General features: G+C 44.2%; 1 protein-coding gene across 2 annotated transcripts in view; it reads left to right on the forward strand.

The window, feature by feature from the left end:
- Positions 1 to 19186, forward strand: part of SLC10A7 (solute carrier family 10 member 7) — a 250502-nt gene that overhangs the window by 226356 nt on the left and 4960 nt on the right. The window lies entirely within an intron of this gene.

Below are 19186 nucleotides of genomic sequence, written 5' to 3' on the forward strand. Positions count from 1 at the left end.
GAGATCAGTGCCCTGCTACCCACATTTCCCCTCCTCCTCGTTTCCTATGCCAGAGACTGTCAAATGTGTTAAATTAGCAACCTACAGTTAGAGATACATTTTACAGTGTCATCGAGTACACATTGCTTGTGTGTAAAAAGTTTTACAAAACCCCATTCACTCTTATTTTATATGATGCATTCCATATTCTATCCAAGTGGTAGATAAAACCCATTACATTGACTTGCAGTTCCTTAATGGGTCATAACCCAAGGCTGGAAACTATTACCTTATACCTTTTTGGTAAGATTTTATTCCCTTCCTCAAATAGTTACCATATAGGCTTAAGCGTCCACTGTCTTTTTTCAGTTGAATTTTAACCCAAATTTCTGATACCATGTGGAGACCAGAGCTAAATTAAGACTCAGAATAATTCTTGATTTATGGTAATATAAGATCACCTGCATTTAGATTTTTATTAATCCAGCTTATGTTACAGAGTCTCTGTACCTTTTTTTGGGTTTACTTTTTAATTGTGTCTCTATTCATCATGTTTTCAATAGTAGTGGGAATAAAAATAACAGCTAACAGTACTTGAGTACTTAATAGGCAAACACTGTGCTATGTGCTTGTTACATGAAGTAATTTACTTGAAAATACTTTTGTGTCCAGTGTGGGATCATGTAGGCACTAGTTAGTTCAGAGTTCAGCTCTAGGGACAGCCAGTTGCTCTAATGGAAAATTCTCACCGGAGTGTTCGGCTACTATTTTATCAGAAAGGAAATACTGCAGAGGCAGCTATAACACATGCTTTTGTGATCTGTATCTCTGTCAACCAGAGATTTTGCTAATGAGTATAATGAATTCTGAAATGGGTTTGTATTGATGAAATTACTGACTTGTTACTTTGCATGATAAATGTTATAAATGCACTCTGACTAATAAGTATACTGCCTGAAAACTTTAGAGACACTTCCTACTTGCCTCAAAGAATCTAGCAAACCCAGTAGCTTGAATATGAAATCCTCTGGGCTGTGCTGGAGGCTTATCCCTACGTGGTTCTGTGCCCCACTACTATTAGGAGGATCTGTGGTTGCCTGAGGCTGACTGGAAGGGTCATGGAATCCTGTGCTGGAACGTAGCCGTGTGTGCTTTGAGAGGGGCTAGTGAGAGCGCTTGAAAGGTCAGAGCCAGGGCCTTGAGTTGACAGGATAGGTTGTATAAACTGTTTCTATGTGTGACTACGAATATGTGTTGAGTTAAAAACACCTGTATGTGTGGCAGCTTACTTTCATTCAAACCTGCTGGCAAGCTTGTGGGGGCCTAGCTCATCTTCACCCATTCTTAAAATTCTTGGGTGGCTCAGTCGGTTAAGCGTCCGACTTCGGCTCAGGTCATGGTCTCGCGGTTTGAGTTCGGGCCCTGCTTCAGGCTCTGTGCTGACAGCTTGGAGCCTGGAGCCTGCTTCGGATTCTGTGTCTCCCCTTCTCTCTGCCCCTTCCATGCTCATGCTCTGTCTCTCTCTGTCTCTCAATAATAAATAAACGTCTAAAAAAAAATTAAAAAAAAAATTATTTCTGTGGCCACTACACATTATCTGCCAGAAAGAATCTGGAACTTATGCGTGACCAACCTGGTGGAGGTCACCTCCCAAATAGTCCTTTACACACACCAACTCACATCACTCCCGCAATCATCCTGGATAAGGAAAGTGAGGCTCCTAAGTGATCAGCAGCTTGCCCAAGTCACATGACCCAGGGGGCAGAGCCAGAACTTACACGAGGTCTCGCCCTCAGCCGCTTTGCTGTGCTGCAACGACAGTTCTACAGAGAGTATTGTGCTCTAGTACCAGTCCTGTGGGCTACTAGCTATGAACAGTTTAGGCTAGATGATCTATGGGGCCCTTCTAGTTCTAGCATTCAATAATTCTCTGATTTTGAAAGGTACTCAGCTTTAGAATCTTGAGCCCTTCAGAGGGATACCTTAAGATCAACATTTCAACAAGGGTGGCCCTCTAAATTACAGCAAGTCACTTCCTTTGAAGAAGAAGAAGAAGAAAGAAAAAAGAGATTACTGCACCTCATCTGATTCAGAATTTTTAAGAATAAGACCCTGAAGTCCGATTTTTGAAACACACCAAAAAAGAGTATTTTGCACACGAAAGTTTAAGAGGCATCATAATACGTGCATCGAGAATCACCTCTCAGTTTCCAGAATGCTGGCTCACCTGCCCAGACCTTTAGGGAAGTGTTTGACATAGTAGAGCATTCAGGCAAATTTTGTGTAAGTGCTTTTTGATGGTAATGGAAACTAGTTTGGGTCAGCTTGGCTTGGTTGGTTTGGGTTGTTTGGGTTTTTTTGTTTGTTTGTTTGTTTGTGTTTGTTTTTGACTTTAGTCTGGCCATGATGTGCCCCAATTGTAGATACTTTTTATTTCATTATTAGCCAAAAGGAGATACTTAGGACACAGATGCTCATGACATACTCCCAAGTACTCTAAGAAAATAAAATTTTACAAACAACTCAGTAGGCTTGGACACTGATTTCTCAAGGCCACTCACTTTCTCGTTCCATGGCTCCAGTGTGTGATATTGTGGTTATGTCTAAGAAGGATGAAAACTTGCTCCTGTTTTCCCAATCTGTACTTATATTTTTGCCTGAACTTCAAAGGCCTTTTGATTTCCCTTTGTATGAATGTGGTCAAAGCGCAGCTTTTGGATGTGGAAGTATGCCAGTATTTCACAAGGCATAGCCTGATCAGAGGAAAACCCTTCACTCAGCAGCCACACCCCCAGTGCTCACTCCAGAAGCCTCCAGAAGTGAGGCTTGCTTTCTTTAAGCTTAAAGTTTAAGCATATTGAAAATAATTTCAGCATGCCTGGTAGTTGAAGGTTGTCCGTATAGAAGTCCCTTGATGAAAGAAAATAGATATGAATTTCCCCCCCAAAATCTTACAGTGTAATTCATACCATGGAAAGATTCAAAAAGAAAATAAGAGGGGAGGAGAGGGGAGGGGAGGGGAGGGGAGGGGAGGAGAGGAGAGGAGAGGAGAGGAGAGGAGAGGAGAGGAGAGGAGAGGAGAGGAGAGGAGAGGAGAGGAGGGGGGAGAGGAGAGGAGAACCACAAGCCCTTATCCAGAATCCGTAGACAGATGAAGGCCAGTGGAGTCTTGGCCACACCCTAGGTTGGAAGTTTCAGTTCCTGTGGCAATCCTCAGTAGCTACCATTCTCAAAAGTTGTAGGAATGCTTCTGACATCACCCTGGGTGTTTCAGTGGCAAGCCCCTTCCCCGCCCAGTCCTGTAAACTACTAAATCTGAGCTCCACAATACTATCTCATAGTGCTCTTTCTAACCATAATCGAAACCCTAATCACAATCATTTGGGTGGTGCTGACTCTATGCCAGATGACCGTACTAGGTACTTGACAAGCCCTGCCTCACTAAAACCTCCAACTTTGAGGTGGCCTCCCTTTGAGACAGTTGTTTTAACCTCCTTTTCAGCAGATGTGGAAACTGAGGGGATCATATAGCTGGCAGAGGGAATGATCAGGATTTGAAACCAGGTCTCTGATGTCAAAGACCAGGTCCCTTCCATCACGCCACCCAGGATTCTAGAAACACCTGAGAATGGTGTGTCAGCCATCCACCGCTCGTTCAGTCTCGGTGGCAGGGCGGGAGCAAGAGGAGCCGTCGTTTACCTGCACCAGCTGCACTGCCGCTGGACTGGGCTTGCAGTGGCACTGAAAACTACATACCTTACCTTACATGCTTTGAAGGTCGACTTAGTGGCATTAAGTTAGTGGAAACTCTTAATTCCCAGTTTTCTTTATTTCCAAGTAAAAAACCACCAGTCATGGAAGTAGCTCTAAAGAGATTAATTGTACCCGTTAATAACCAAATCATGCACCCTCAGTCATATACACGCCACGCTTCTGAGAGGGAAATGGCACGAGAGGTGAGGGGAACACGCTGTGGCGTTCTGGAGCTTGTCCTTTGTGAGGAGGCCTTCGCCCCGTCCAGGAGAGCTGACAGCGGCCCCTGGCCCAGTGCTTCCTGCTATCTCTACACTCGCTGTCAGTTGCCGAGGGGTTTGGTCTTTACTATTATTATTATTCATATTTAGAAAGTTTGCCTGTAGCAGTCCTAAAATGTGCATCACAGGACAGCAGCTGTTTACCGTGTTTGAAGTGAAGACGCTCACCCAGGAGATCTCATTCACTTGAAGTTCATATCTCTCAATCTCCACTTGCAAACAGAGACCTGTGAATAACATTTGTCATTTCAGAGTTGCATCTCTCCAATTATTTATTGGGTTGTGTCTCTTCCAGAAGTTCCCTTAATTGAGCCAGACACTATAAACCGGTTTGTGTGTATTTAATGACAGCCAGCTCCATGCTCCTTTACAGTGAGGAATAAACGAGCCTGCAGCTGCAAAACGAGGGGGACACCCACAGCCTCCTTGTCCCCATCTACAGCCCCATCCAGACAACTCCAGCCAGAAGTTAGAGTTAGCTGCCCACTTTTTAAAGCCATGGGGTACCAGGGGGGTTTTTGACAAGCTACCTTGGGGGCAAGAGGAGACGTAAAATTGGACACAGCTCAGAAGAGGCCGAGGCCTCAGAAAGCCAGCTCATTTGGAATGTCATCTCTCCTGAAGCTGAGCATGGCAACGATACTGTAGCAGCGACATTTCTCAGAGCTGCCCCTGCTGCACGTTCCCACCATGTACTGGTTCTCTGTGTGCTATGACTGGTCTACTCTGGTGCAAGCACTCTAGTACTGCTAGAGCAGACGTTCTAAATATTAATGAAAAACAAACCCCTTGAGGGGAAGGAAAAAAGAAAAAAAAAAAAAGAGGTTAGGGTGGGAGAGAGCCAAAGCATAAGAGACTCTTAAAAACTGAGAACAAAGTGAGGGTTGATGGGGGGTGGGAGGGAGGGGAGGGTGAGTGAAGGGTATTGAGGAGGGCACCTTTTGGGATGAGCACTGGGTGTTGTATGGAAGCCACTTTGACAGTAAATTTCATATATTGAAAAAAAAAAAAAACCCTCGACACTGGCAGTGAGTGCAAAAACAGGAAGCAATGGTGCCGATGAAAAGGTGCTTTTGAAACACAATTTTCTTGATTCGTTCATTCACTCACCAAGTGTTTTTTAGTGCCTACTATATGTTGGGTCCTGTTCCAGGTCCTGTGGGCTGCAGCAGTGAACAAAGTACAAAAAAGTTCTTGCCCTTACTAGCTTCCTTTCTAGTGGGATTAAACAGACACTCAAGCATAGAACATATCCAATGATGGTTAAGTGTTATACAGAAAAATAAAACCAGGAAGGAAAATAAGGAGTGCCAGGGTGGAGATGGGAAGGTTTTAGGCTGAAAGAGGGTGTTGGATCGAAGACCTAAAGGAAACAGGGAGCAAGTCACTGGGTATTTAGGGGAAGGAGATTCCAAGTGGAGGGAGCAGTGAGGGTGTGGGGCCTGGGGCAACACTGTGTGCCTGGCAAGTTGGAGGATGAGGAGGGGGCCGGTATTCAAGAAACAGAATGAGTGAGGGAGAGAGCTATAGGAGACATGATACAAGGGGTAGGAGAAGGGTGAGTGATATTGTGTAAGACCTTGTTGGCCACTGTAAGGACCTACATTTTACTCAGGATGAGAGTGGAAGTCATTGGAAGGTTTTGAGTACACTAGTAGATCTTGAGTAGACAAGATCCAGCTTCCACTTTGAAAGGATCCCTTTGGCTGCTGTGTTAATAAAAGCCTGGGGTTGGATGGATGGAAGGGTACAATAGTGAGAAACAGGAAGGCCAATTAAGAAGCTTTAATCCAGATAGGAGTTTAAGGTCAAAGGCAATTCAAAGGTGGGAGTGGTATTGGATTTTGGACATATTCTGAACACAGAGCCTATAGGGCTTCCTATAAACTAGATATGCTTATAAGAGAAAGGAGAATTAAAGATATTCTAAGGTGTTTGGCCTGAGGGTCTGGAAGGATGGAGTTGCCATTTACTGGATTCGGGAAGATGGCAAAGGAACAGATTTTGGTGGCTGAAGAGGGATGTGGGGGCAAGTCAAGAGTTCCATTTTGAACATGTTAAGTTTGAGATCTCTTAACATCCAATGGAGAGTTGGCCTTGTAAGTGTGGGGCTTTCATCACATAGAGGTTATTTTAAGCTCTCAGACTGGATGAGGTCACTAAGGACTATGGAGATAGAGGAGAAAGGAGCTCGGAGGACTGAGCCCTGAGGCACTCCAGAGGTTAAAGAGGATATGAAATTATTTTGATAATAAAATGATCTGAAATTCTAAATCAGCCAAACATATTGACATCCAAACTTGCAGGCCTGTTTTCTTCTGCCTTATAAGGCTGAGGGGAACATTAAATCAGAAAGTAGATATGAAGACACTTTGAAACATTAAAGGGAGAAGGCTCCGCTGTTTATCTGCTAATGCTAGGCACTGTATTAGGCACATAAGTTGCCTTTATCTCATGTAAGCTTCACAGTAGCCCTGCACAGTAGGTATTATTGAGCACACTGTCCAAGGTAGAAAGTTCTGCTTCAGTGAGGTCAGATATTTACCCCAATCCACATAGTGACTAAAGAGCAGAGCCTACAGCATACAGGCCCATCTGTGCCTCCAGCATCCTCCAGAGTCCTCTTGCTCCCCCCTTCTACCAGACCTGGCTTCTCAGCCCAGCTCACATTAGAATCATCTGGGAGCTGTCCAATAACCGTGATGCCCTGACCTCGCCCCACAGCGATTACTTCTGAATCTCTCAGGATGGACCCAGCATCATAGTTCCTGACAGCCACCCAGGTGATTCTAATGTGTAGCAGGGGCTGAGAACTACCGCATCAGACTACTTTCTGCGTCTATGTGCATTTATGCACTACTGTGTTTCAAAAAGACTGCAATTTAGAGGGCGCCTGGGTGACTCAGTCAGTTAAGCGTCCGACTTCAGCTCAGGTCACGATCTCGCGGTTTCTGAGTTCAAGCCCTGCGCTGACAGCTCAGAGCCTGGAGCCTGCTTTGGATTCTGTGTCTCCCTCTCAGCCCTTTCCCTGCTCGTGCTCTGTCTCAAAAATAAATAAACATTAAAAAAATTTTTTTTTAAAGACTGCAATTTAAGATTATCCCTACTGATTTGTTGATAAAAGTGGCCATTTGTCTGTACTGACTTGTGAAAACCACAATTCTCTTAGATGTGTGAAGTACTCAGAGGTTAAGGAGAACTGAGGGGATTAGACAAACATCATTATTTCCAGAAATGGCTCCAAGGGCTTTCTTAATTTCTTCCTCTGCCTAAAAGCCTTCTAAATGAGGCCTTAACTCTCCAATTTTTATATATTCAGAATAGATAAAGAGCAGGAGGAGGTTAGTAGGACATCACCTAGCTAAATTAAACCACAGAAACCTGAGTGAACATTTTTAAAACAGTTGGATTTAAAGATAAATAATGCTAATTTCTAATCCCCAAATCAAAACTGCCTTGTTTTGTGTCAGTTCTTTAATTCTTTTGTGTCAGAAGACATCTCTTCTGATGTTGATGTTCATCATAAACATTGTATCACCAAGAAGAAAATTACTGCCAGAGGGTGATTAACAGCCATGTTGACAAAAGAAAGAATGTATCTTAAAAAAATAATGTGCATTTGGGTCACAGCTGATCACATATACCACTTAACTAAGACTTGAAAGCCTTCCAGAAGTTCCACCGTCCACTGTTAAGAGCATTATCAGTGCAAAATTTTAGGGAGCACTAAGTTTAGAGGGTGGGGGCTGTGTCAGAATCCACGAAAGCACGTGTCACATCCATCTGCTTCTCTGATGTGCCTCGGACTGAAAAGATTGGAGTGTTTTTCTTCATTTATATAAAAACACATCTAAAAACTTCTGTAAAATTAAACAAGCCTTTCCAGAGCCGGAGTTCGGTGAGTTCTGTTCTGAACCAGGGGCCACTTCTGTATTGGTGATCATGTTAAATATATTCTGATGACCTTGTGTTATTTTTGTCATACGAAAGTCTCAATCTATTTTTGATGTTTTCATGTCCTGTGAGCATGAATATTAGCCAGATTTTCTCGTAAGAAGACAAAAGACTCTTCCTTCACAGCCTAGAAAAGGAAAAAAAAGTCATGTCCATCTACTTCCTGCCCACCTTGTCTCCATAAATATGGTGACCCCATCCTGGAAGACACAGCCGGCGTTTGAATGAAGCCTCCCTGGCTCAGTTCTTTAATTCATTCTTGAATTCCCTGCTTGCTAATTACTCCTACAACGCTGTCAGACAGGTGAAGGTGTACCTAATCTTCCGAGGCAGAAACCTTCAATTGGTAGAGTTAAATGTTTCATTGTCAGCATCTGGTGAGTCGGCTCAGGCCATTCATTAAACGTCTTTTCCAATCAGAACGTACCTGTTTCAGAACAGAAATAACACCAGCTGCTCATTTTGGTCTTTTCTTGCATCTTTATTTACATAAAACTTTCAGCAAAGCGATGGGATTACAGCCCAGGTAACTGAAGACTAAAACACAATCTATTATTTTCCTAAAGGGCCAAAATGATCATAAGCCACCTTTTATTTGAAGCAAGTAAAAGGCCGGTCACATAGGCACCTTTGTTGAAAGGCGTACCTCTCTTTTCCTTTCAGACTTCTCTTGTGTAAATATTATTTTTCTTAGGTTTCACCCTCTGTTTTCGATGTTAATATTATCAAGCATCTCTTTTCTCTGGGGTTCCTAAGTACCCCAACAAATAAGCATTTCAGGCATTGCAAGCACAGAGTATGGTTGAAGACCACAGACGCTGGAGCCAGTCTGTGTGTATTCACATCCCAGCTACGTCCGGTCACTAGCTGTGCGTGGCCTTGGGGAAATTTGTACTGATTGCGACCTCGGTTTCCTCATCTGAAAAGTGGAGACAAGAATGGTAGCTTTACTCACACCGGAAACATGAGGAGTGAATGAACTGATGTTTGCACCCTCTCAGAATGGTACCTGACACATAGTAACCTGTGTAATTATCTTCTGTACCCTGTAGTGCCTTTCCAACACACAAATGAAGGTCAAAAACGTCCATGAACTCAATGGGGCACCTGGGTGGCTCAGTCGGTTAAACATCCGATTCTTGATTTCAGTTCAGGTCATGATCTCACTGTTCGTGAGTTCGAGCCGCGCTGACAGTGTGGAGCCTGCTTGGGATGCTCTCTCTCCCTCTCTCTCTACCCCTCCCCTGCTGGTATGCGCGTTCTCTCTCTCTTAAAATAAATAAATAAATAAACTTAAAAAAAAAAATCTATGAACTCCAGATATGACTTCTGAAGTTCTGTACGAGGTGGGATTGTTGAAAGACTGAAACATGGTACTGCTCTCTCTTTTCTAAAGCTTTTGATTACTGGAAAGGTGGTTCCTTTTTCTTAATAATGGCCTTAGATGTGTAGTTTGTAACCTTGTATTTGTTAATTGTCCTGCTCTTGCAGACCTAATTCTCCCTTTTGGATTAAAAAAATATATATTCTTGAATTACGGTTTTGAAAGATGAAGGATAAATGTCTAAAGTTTCACATCAGAAAAGACATCTGACATTTAAAGTCTTCCTAAGTGTGGAGGGGAGGGTGGCCGGAGAGCAGCGTGAGCCCCTGAGAGGAAAGCAGAGGGGGTGTTTGAGGCCAGTTTGTGACGCACGTTTGCTGACGTCTCCTGTGTGGATTGTAAAGTGTCCCTTCCCCTCTCATACGCCAGCTACAGAGATAACCCTATGACATATTTTGGGCTTCGGAGGTTAGAAATTAAAATTCCATTAGTAGATATCTGTTAAACTGGTGCAGGATTGCCGTGTTTTTCTGCCAGAGGCCTAGCCAAGGGGGTTCGTCAGAGATCCCGGAGCTGCTGTTGTTGCCTTTGTATTGAGCAGTTTGGAAATGTTCAACATCTGTGTGGGTTCCGTGAACCCACTGGGGCAGTAGGGAAAGTGCGAGAGCTCCTATCTGCATATGTTATTTAGTCGTACCTCATTTTGGATGCCTCTTTGTATAAAAAGGACACAAATGTCTTCTTCTGTGTGTCATAAAGCAGCAGTAGGCTTTCTGATGCTGTAGTGGGGTAACGCCAAAGATAATAGGGCAGGAGATTGCAGTTAAGGATGGAATGACACAAAAAGACCAGGGAGGAAAGTGAAATGTAAATCATTGGCAAGGGTGAGGCAGTGTAATCTGCATATTAAAGTACCTTGGAGAATTTGCACAAAAGACCAGTTATTTAGATGGGAGTGAGGAGAAGATCTGTGACATCCTGTCCGCAGTCCTGAGGGAATCTGCAGGAAGTTGACTTGCCAGCCTTCAGAACATTCCAGATGGGTTTGGAAGGCTGGGGGGAGGGGATTGGGGGAGGAGTTCTAGAATAGCCAGGATTGTAAGCAGAATAGAATTCTGGGGGCTGTGCAGACTAAATAGCAGCTGCTCCAAAAGGCCACACCTTAGGGTAGCTCTTGACGGACCTAGCAGGCCTCTAACAAGCCAAGCCATAACCATTCAACCTCGAAGCAGATGGCCTTTCGTTTTACCCCCTCCAAACCAGAGACAAAAATCGGAATAACACAAATGTTCACTGAATCCATTTGCCTAACAACTGTTTCCCTAGACAGCAGTGCTGCATTTTCTCGCTGCCGTGTGTCATGATTTTGTGACTGCGTGGAATTTGCTCTTTGCCTTGATTTGGCCTGGTGTCCTCTATCTTCTCTCCCTATTAAATGAGTAACAGCATACACTCCTTGAAGGCAGTGGAAGGGGGCGATTGCCCATTTATTCCCTGCACCTGGAAGATTGTCTGACACGTAATGGACTTTGTACATTGTTTCACTTACTGTCTATTAAAAAAGACAAAAGCCCCAAACCTACAGAGTAGGTACACTTTACAGATGTGAAAACTGAGGCTAAATAACTTGCCCAACCAAGGCCACACAGGTGGTAAGTGGTGCACGTGCTGACCCAGGGCTCTTTGACTTCTGTGTCAGGCTTCTTAACTCCTACACTGACCTGCCTCACGTAGGTTACTGGATATAATAAATTATAAATGGCTGCATGAAAATGACAGCTATATTACTGAAAATTAGCTCGCTTTAGGTAAATCTCACCTGAAAGCCTTTTCTAACCAAATTCTAAAACTTGTTGCACTTTATCATGGTATCATTTTGTGCTCTAGAAATGGCATGTAATTGCTCCCTTGTTTAGTAATTGAGATAAATTAGTGCCAGTGAGTTTGACGTTTTGTGAGTACTTGTCTCTAAAGAGAAAGATGTGTGTGTGTGTGTGTGTGTGTGTGCACGCGTGTGTGAGAAGGGAACACAGAGATTGGCATTTAGTGATGTGGGAGAAGAGTGTCTTAAACAGCGACTGCGTTCCTGGGTTACATTATGACTGGGGAGACCATCTATCCCAATGACTTTTAAAGGCAAACATGGGCTTTTCTGAGAGATTCACTGAGGAAGAGATAGAATTCAATAACAATGTGTAGGACATTTAGATAGTAAACTTATGGATGTTTCTAACTAAGAACAGACTAAACAAAAGTGGGAAATCACCATGACGACGGAAGAGAGAAGCAACTGGATTCCAGATTTGCCAGCAGCTTTCTCCAAACCTCAGTGAAAAGTCTGAGAAAGCATTTAAATGGAAAACAAGTCATGTGAATTCAGGCGAATGAACCCCTGAAAGACAGGAAGTGATCCAGGTGATTGGAATACACGCTATCTTTGCTAAGTGGGAATGTGAGTGTCATATTAGACTTCGAGGGACGCAGAGGCTGTTTTCCAACATACTTCCTCTCCTACTCCACAATTTAGTACTCATTTCAAATTTCGTGTTCCTCAGTCAGTCCAGTTTCTTTCCTTCCTGCAATAGCAAGTGTATTTTGTCCTAGGAAATACAGTCCTCTCCCCAAGGAGTGTGTGAATGCACTCTCTTTGCAATCTAGCAAAGCAGCTAGTATTTATTTGTTCCATATCCTGTCTTCTTAAATAGGAAACATTACTTTAGTATCTATTCTTAAGTAATCAATCATTTATTAAGTACCAGTCCTGTGCTTAAATACTGCAGGAGTTTAAAAGAAGAATGCTATACTCTGCCTATGGTCAGGGGAAAACAAAACCTACACCAAAGAAAATAATGGCAACATAAGCAAATGCTAGTTTATCTGATGCAGGAGGAAGAGCATCTTCTTGCCTCAAAAGACGAAGAAATCAGTAGGGAGGCCACCTTCACGGTAGAGGAAATATAAAGCTGAGCCTGGATGAACCCATAGGATTTAGGTGCATAGAGAGAAAGGGCAAGATCCAGCAGAGGCTGGGCTTTCACAAAGACAAGAAAGTGCTAGACCTGAGCTGAGAACTACAATTGACAACTGAAAGTTTGGTTTAATGGAGTTGGCATAGCTCAGTGATTACAAGTAAATAGACTGAGGTCCAATTCCGCCTCTACTGAAATGCATGATGCATGATGTCAGGCAAGCCACTTAACTGCTCTCAACCTCAGTTCCCTCATGCCTAAATGGGAAAATTGCCCCCACTCCATAGGGCTGTTGCAAGGATTAAATGAGATAATGCAGGCAAAGCACTTCGCACGCGGTAAGCACTTACAAAATGGTGCTGGTAGTAACTGTTTTTCACTGAAGTTGAATAGGTAGAGAACGTGATGAATGGGCACTGGACAGTCATTGTAATTCTTGAGCAGGGTATTGGCTTTAATTAATGTGGGTTGTAGGAAGATTAATCTGGCCGTGGTTTGGAGGATTGATGAAGGGAAGACTCTGAAGATGGGTTATGTCAGGAGGCTATAAGAGTAATCTCAGCTTGCCTTTATGAGGTACGGAATTAGGAAGGTGGCAGTAAAAACCGAGGGGGAAGGGGAGTGGCAGGCGGAGGAAAGAATCTACAGATTTCGGTGGCTTGATCTAGGGGTAAGAAGAGAAATGGGGTTGGTCGAAGATAATTCCCAAACTTTGAGTTGTAGAAACTGGGGAAGCCAGTGACAGAACGGGTTACACTCACCATGCTGACATTTGTCCCTCTGGTGGAGGAAAGCTGAGGTATCAGGGCAAGAGCTACAGGAAGGTGAGCCCCAGGAAGGCAGAGGCCTTGGCGGTGCTACTGACCTTATACGGTCAGCACCTAGAACAGTGACTCACACAGGGCAGAGGCCCAAAAAGTATATTTTAACGAAGGAATGGATGGATGGGTGGATGGACGGATGGTGAGAACATTGTGCACCTACAGGTAAGTAAACTGAACTATGATATGAAGTAGATAGTTTTTATGTCGCAAACAATAGAGCAGCCTTCTGCCTTCAGTGTGGGCTAAATCAAAGTCCGTGTTTAATCTGGAAAGATAAATGTTTCCCAAGGAACAATTAAAAACTGCCCATCCAATAGAACATAGAAACTGTTGAAGCTTGAACACTAATACAAAGGGAATTTTCTAATTCAGAGAACATAAAATAAACATATTTAAAATAGGAAGGAAAAAAAAACTTGTTCTTGTACGTATTGTTTTATCCTTTCCATCCTGGGTATAGGATAAAAGAAACCCCTTACTCGCTTGTTAGAAGAAGAAAGCCCTCACTTGAAGTTCCTACTTGGCAGATGTCAGTTGAAAGCCCTGCTTATGGAATGTGCCGCAGTGTCAAACTCTGTTGGATAATTTTAGACGAATGTGTCATGTGTGACATGGAAATATGGCATGCTGTACATTACTGATTTCCCAAGTGTTTGGAGCAGGTAGTAATGTGCTGGGAAAGTGCTCTTTATCTATCCACACAGTGTACTTGTAGAGCAATGGGAAAATGCTTTTGGTGGAAATTACTTTAGTCAGAAAAAGAATCCATTTACAATATGCGCCTTCTAACATCTTTCAGACAATGCATTGTATTAAAGAGGCATTTTTTGATTAATGTTTTATAAACATTTTTCAGCATGACAGCTTAAAGCCCCCGTAAAATTGTAAATGCAGGCATAGTGTTCGCTTCCATAAAGTCAAATGCCATCTCATAAAGTCTAGTTGGATCCTGTCAACCATGGTGACACAGAATCAGTACCTGGGAGCATTAAAATTAATTTGCTTCATTTATATTACTGCAGTGATAGCAAGATGAAAAGAGTCCTATATTTAAATTTTACTTTAAAAAGAAAACTCTTTCTAGTAAGTTTGTTTTTTGTTTTTTGTTTTTTTTTAATTATTGCCATTTTTTCCCCCTACTTAAAGAAGATAATGAAAACGGAGTGATAGTCTGCACGATAAATTTATGGTGGGATCTGGAAAAATAGAAATCCACTCACTCGACACACTCCTTTTGGGCACCCACTGTGTGCTCAGAGATGAAGAGGAAACAGCTGCTGACCCTCAGCTGCCACCTTAGTGAGGGCAGCTCCTAAGGACCCACAGTGGTAGTACTCGCGGTGAGCACGAGGCTGGAATGTGCTGCGGGTCAGGCGAGCACAGAGTGGAGAGGACCTGAAGGCCAGTGAGCGGCTTTGAAGACGGCATCCCAGAGGAGGCGACTTAAGAACTGAGGGCCACTGGAGGAGAGGGCTCGAGAAGTGGGTGAAGGGCATTCCAGGCAAAAGGAGCTCGAGCGCAAAGCCTGGGGGACAGCGCTGGGGCCTGGGCACGTGGCAGGGAGGGCGAGGAGGGCAGCGCGGAGCTCTTCCCGGCTGGAGCACAGAGTGAGGAGTGGGGGGAGTGTGAGACACACAGGGACGGGCAGGGGCCAGGTCATGAGGGTCCTTGTGCACCACACCTAGGAGTCTCCCCTGTGTGACAAACTCCCGAGGGATTTGATGTAACCCGATTTTGTGCTCACTCTGGCCACAGAGCGGAAAATAGCTTCGACAGAACAGACCTCAAGTCAGAGAGACCTTCGTGTGGTTGTGAGACATAGTGTGGGAATGCAGTGGAGAACCGATTGCCCTGAAGGAAGTTTATGGGGAGGAGGTGTGAGCGGTCACAGGGGTGCCTGGGAAGCCACTCAGTGCGGGTTATGTCACATTCCATTCCCGGCATTCCTCGCTCTTTCACAGAGCAGTTAATCAGTTCCATGAGTGCTAACTGAACGAACGAATGATCGAGCGAGTTATTAAACAAGTGAGTAAAGAGGGTGGAAGGTGGTGCGCGACATAGGTTTCTGGAACAAGAGCCACTGCTGGTGTTCTGATTTGGCTTGAAGATTGCGTTCTGCCAGGTTCGTGACCAACTGACGGAAATCGTGGCTCTTACAGGTTCCTTACGTCTCTGTTGAATTTTGCGTTGCCATCCTAATAGTGCCGGCAACGTGACACAGATGCCCTGGAACTGACGTACTGAACTCACTGCTTCCAAGCGATGGCCACCATAGCATGAGACACTCCAACATGCAAAAGTGAACCCTCGCTCTGCTTCTCCCAATTTCTTTCTACACTGACCTTCGAGGCAATGAAAATGCAGAGTGAAGGGTCTACTAGAGTTGGGCGGGAGGCTGAAAGAACAGTAGGGAAAAAGAGAGATGGAAAGATGGAGATAAATAAGAGATTGGAGAAAAAACTCGAATAATTGAAATAATTGAAAAGGAAAGTAGTAATCAAATGATTGAAAAGTAAGGTGGATTTTAAGACTGAAGGAAAGAGAGCATCTGGGTGGCTTAGTCATTTGAGCCTCTGACTTTGGTCCGGCCATGGTCTCCTGGTTCGTGAGTTCGAGCCCCACATCCAGCTCGCTGTTGTCAGCTCGGAGAGCCCTCTTTGGATCCTCTGTATCCCTCTCTCTCTTTGCCCCTCCCCCATTCGCTTGCTCGCACGCGCTCTCTCTCTCTCTCTCTCTCTCAGAAATAAACATTAAAAAAAAAGAGAGAGACTGAAAGAAAATGAAGATTTCGGAAATGAATAACATATGACCTGAATTGCTGGGGTCCCCCTCCCCTCACCAAGAGACGGAGCTGCACATCCGCCATAGGAGAGTAAGCAAGGACATGTGAAAGGGACTTGGGTCCTGATCTCTGGAAGCTAAGTTTTTTTCCTCTATTACGTCATGTTCAATCATATTTTTAACATTAGTCACTTCGAGTGATAGTGATAGGAAATGTGATTAATGATTAACAAGGGGGTATTGCAGGCACATAAAGTGAGAAGAAATCCCCGTTTAACCCGACACATGTCCGTGGCAGCTGCTAGTCATCACGGACCCCTTCTCTTCGTGAGGAGTGAATATGTGCACTACTAGGCAGCGTAAGAAAAGCGTCTGTACCACCAGGTCCATCAGGAAAAAGGGAAAACACTCTTTCACGTAGGAAAGAGTAAACAGTGTGGGGAAACGCGAAAGGGGGAAAGGGGACCGTGCAGACAAAAAAGGAGTAATAACCACAGGTAGCAGCGGGAGCTGGGTGAACAAAGGGAAGAAGTGGGGGTTGTCAGAGCCTAGAAGCTTAGAGGAGGAAACGGGGGCTGAGGCCTCTTAGGAGGGGCACAAGGACCTATCTGCTGGAGCCAACCACTGCCGCTCCCTGAAGGCGCTGTGGCCATCAGGAACCCCAAGCTCCTCCTCCTCCAGCCTTCCTCTAGTGCCCCGGTTGGCAGAACCATCCACGGAGTCAGCTGCCAAGGACGGGTGATGTTTGCAGAGTCCCAGCCCCATCCTGGAGCAGTGTACAGAAGGGTGTGTTTGAAGATTAGATCTAGGAGCTGAAGAACCGGCCCAGAAGAGAACTTCACACAAATGGTGTGAAGGTAGAAGGTCACTTGTACACTGGAAGCTTCCTGCGAGTAAAGGCTTGGCTCCATCTTTCTGTCCGTGTGCCCTTGACACTACTGGGGTTGTCCTAGCCATCACCTAGCTCCTCGAGCATGTGAAATCACGGGAACATCCGGTATGGGTGGCAGGGGAGTTTGATGACGTCTTCTGCTTCTGGGAAGCATCCAAGGGGAATGAATTCCAAAAGAACTTCTGGACTAGAAAGCGTTTACATACCAAAAAGTTCCATTTCTGCCTAACGAAGCTGCTGTCCCCATGGCATCTTGAACTGAAGACCTCGGAGGCCTTGACCCTTACCTAGCCCAGAGAACTGGAACGCAAGATTGCCAGGGTTGCAGTTCAGACCCCCCCCACCTGGGAAAGCTTCCTGACCACAAGGTGTCTCTTTCCTCATCAGTAAAATAGTGCAAACAATAGTTTTCATCAGCCTCCCAGGGTTATTGGGAGGCTTAATTCCATTAATATGGGAGAGCACTTTGGCAGCACGTGACATGTAGTAAGCACTCATTGCATAACAACAATTCTCATCGTCATTACTGCCACATCTCTGTACCTAATTCCTCACACTAAGGTGAACCTCTGATGTGGCTTGCCCTGAGATGCCTCCTATCTCAGGCAAGGCCTGAGGAGATGCCTCCTTGCAGCGATTATTTGTTTATTTATTGCAGCAGCAGCCCCGTGACTGTATCTCTGGCTTCCCTTCAGAGCCTACTTAAGCTTGCCGAAGAAAGACACGGAGCCTGAGTCTTTGCCAAAAAAGGGTAACTCAGGTGATTTAGCCCAGCAGCCATGGTCCTCGAACTTTGGGTCAGAGTCTTTGCTCTGATCATTTACGGGGACAAATGTCTCTGTATTTCTATTCGTTCCCTTCAGCCCTACTTTGACTCCACCTGCACCCACCGGCTACTTAACATCATCCCTTTGGGCCAAATAATCTCTCCTGGAAACAGGAGGAGAATGTTCCGGTCTTTTCTCATCGCAAGAACTTCCCAGGACTGTAATATCAGATGCTGCTTTTCAACTGTCAGTTGATTAAGTATATTTTTTTTAAATTTTTTTAATGTTTATTTATTTTTGAGAGAGAGACAGAGTGCGAACATGGGAGGGGCAGAGGAGAGAGGGAGACACAGAATCCAAAGCAGGCTCTAGGCTCCGAGTACAGAGCGCGATGCAGGGCTCAAACTCATGAACCGCAAGATCATGACCTGAGCTGAAGTCGGAGCCCAACCGACTGAGCCGCCCAGGTGCCCCTGATGAAGTATATATTTTTAAAAAGAAAGCTCTATTGTTTTTTTTCTATTAGTGAGAAGACAGAAACTACAAAAAATCTAAGCATGTCCTTTCAGAGCTGTGAGAGAGAGATCGTTGGGGATGAGTTAAGTGTCTTCAGTTTACGGCAATGATTTGTGAGGCTATGAAAAAGAAAGCAGCTATGAAATACATTTTTGCATAAAGGTTTGAAATTTATTAGAAGGTAAAAATAATTGAAAAAGCAGAGCTTTCCTCAGTGGGTTATAATAAAAAGTTATTTATGTGCCATCATTGTGCATGTTTAGGACCTTGAGTCCTTTCCAGAGGCTGTTCTCAAAGAAACAAGAAGGAAGCTAAGCTATTAAAGCCATTCCGTTGAAAAAGCAGACATACATACACAGTAATTCTGACAACTGGGCCATATTGAAACAATTGGTAATAATAGTCAAATTGCCGGTGTCTGATTTCTGTTATAAAAGCCTAATAGGTACACACATAGGCAGCTGTTTACAAAATCTGCAGACTTTGCCCTTGGTATTATAGAGTGGTAGGTTCACAAAGCTGTGTTCATTTACCTGAGCTCCATTAAGACTTTCACTGTGGGGCTTAAACGTTCAGCACTCATTCTGGAATTCACTTGCCGTACACAGTAGCTCGTAAAGAGCTTTGGGATCCTTGGCCAAAGGAGAAGGGGCAAAGACTTCATTAACATTCACTTGGCAAAAGTATCCTCCTACTTATAACGATATATATCGTATGTTATCTTACCATATCCTTTTGATTCTCAAGAGTGAACTTTTGGGACTTTGAAATGGTGTCAAGCAGGCCTCCCTCCTAAACACCAGCAGTCTATTTCACTACTAAGCACGGAAGGATCCATTTTGGACCTCTGCCTTACTATTATTTTTCAGCCTTCTGAGAAGCAACTCTTCTCCCCTCTCCTCGGTAGGCAGGCTGCTAATTTGCAGTGGGAATTACTGGTGCCGTTGAACACTGATCACCTTTTCAGCTTTAATCTGTTCTGGGAAGAGCTATGTAGTGAAAGGAAGATGGAAAGATTTGATTACGTGTTTGAGACATTCCCTATGAATACATTCGGGGGGAAAGATGATAATGACCCCGTACAAAGTTCCGGTTTTATTGGAGTGTGTCTTTAGTTTGATGACAGACTGAATTTGCCTCTAGATT

Source organism: Panthera leo, chromosome B1 (assembly GCF_018350215.1).
Source record: "Panthera leo isolate Ple1 chromosome B1, P.leo_Ple1_pat1.1, whole genome shotgun sequence".
NCBI classification, from domain to species: Eukaryota; Metazoa; Chordata; class Mammalia; order Carnivora; family Felidae; genus Panthera; species Panthera leo.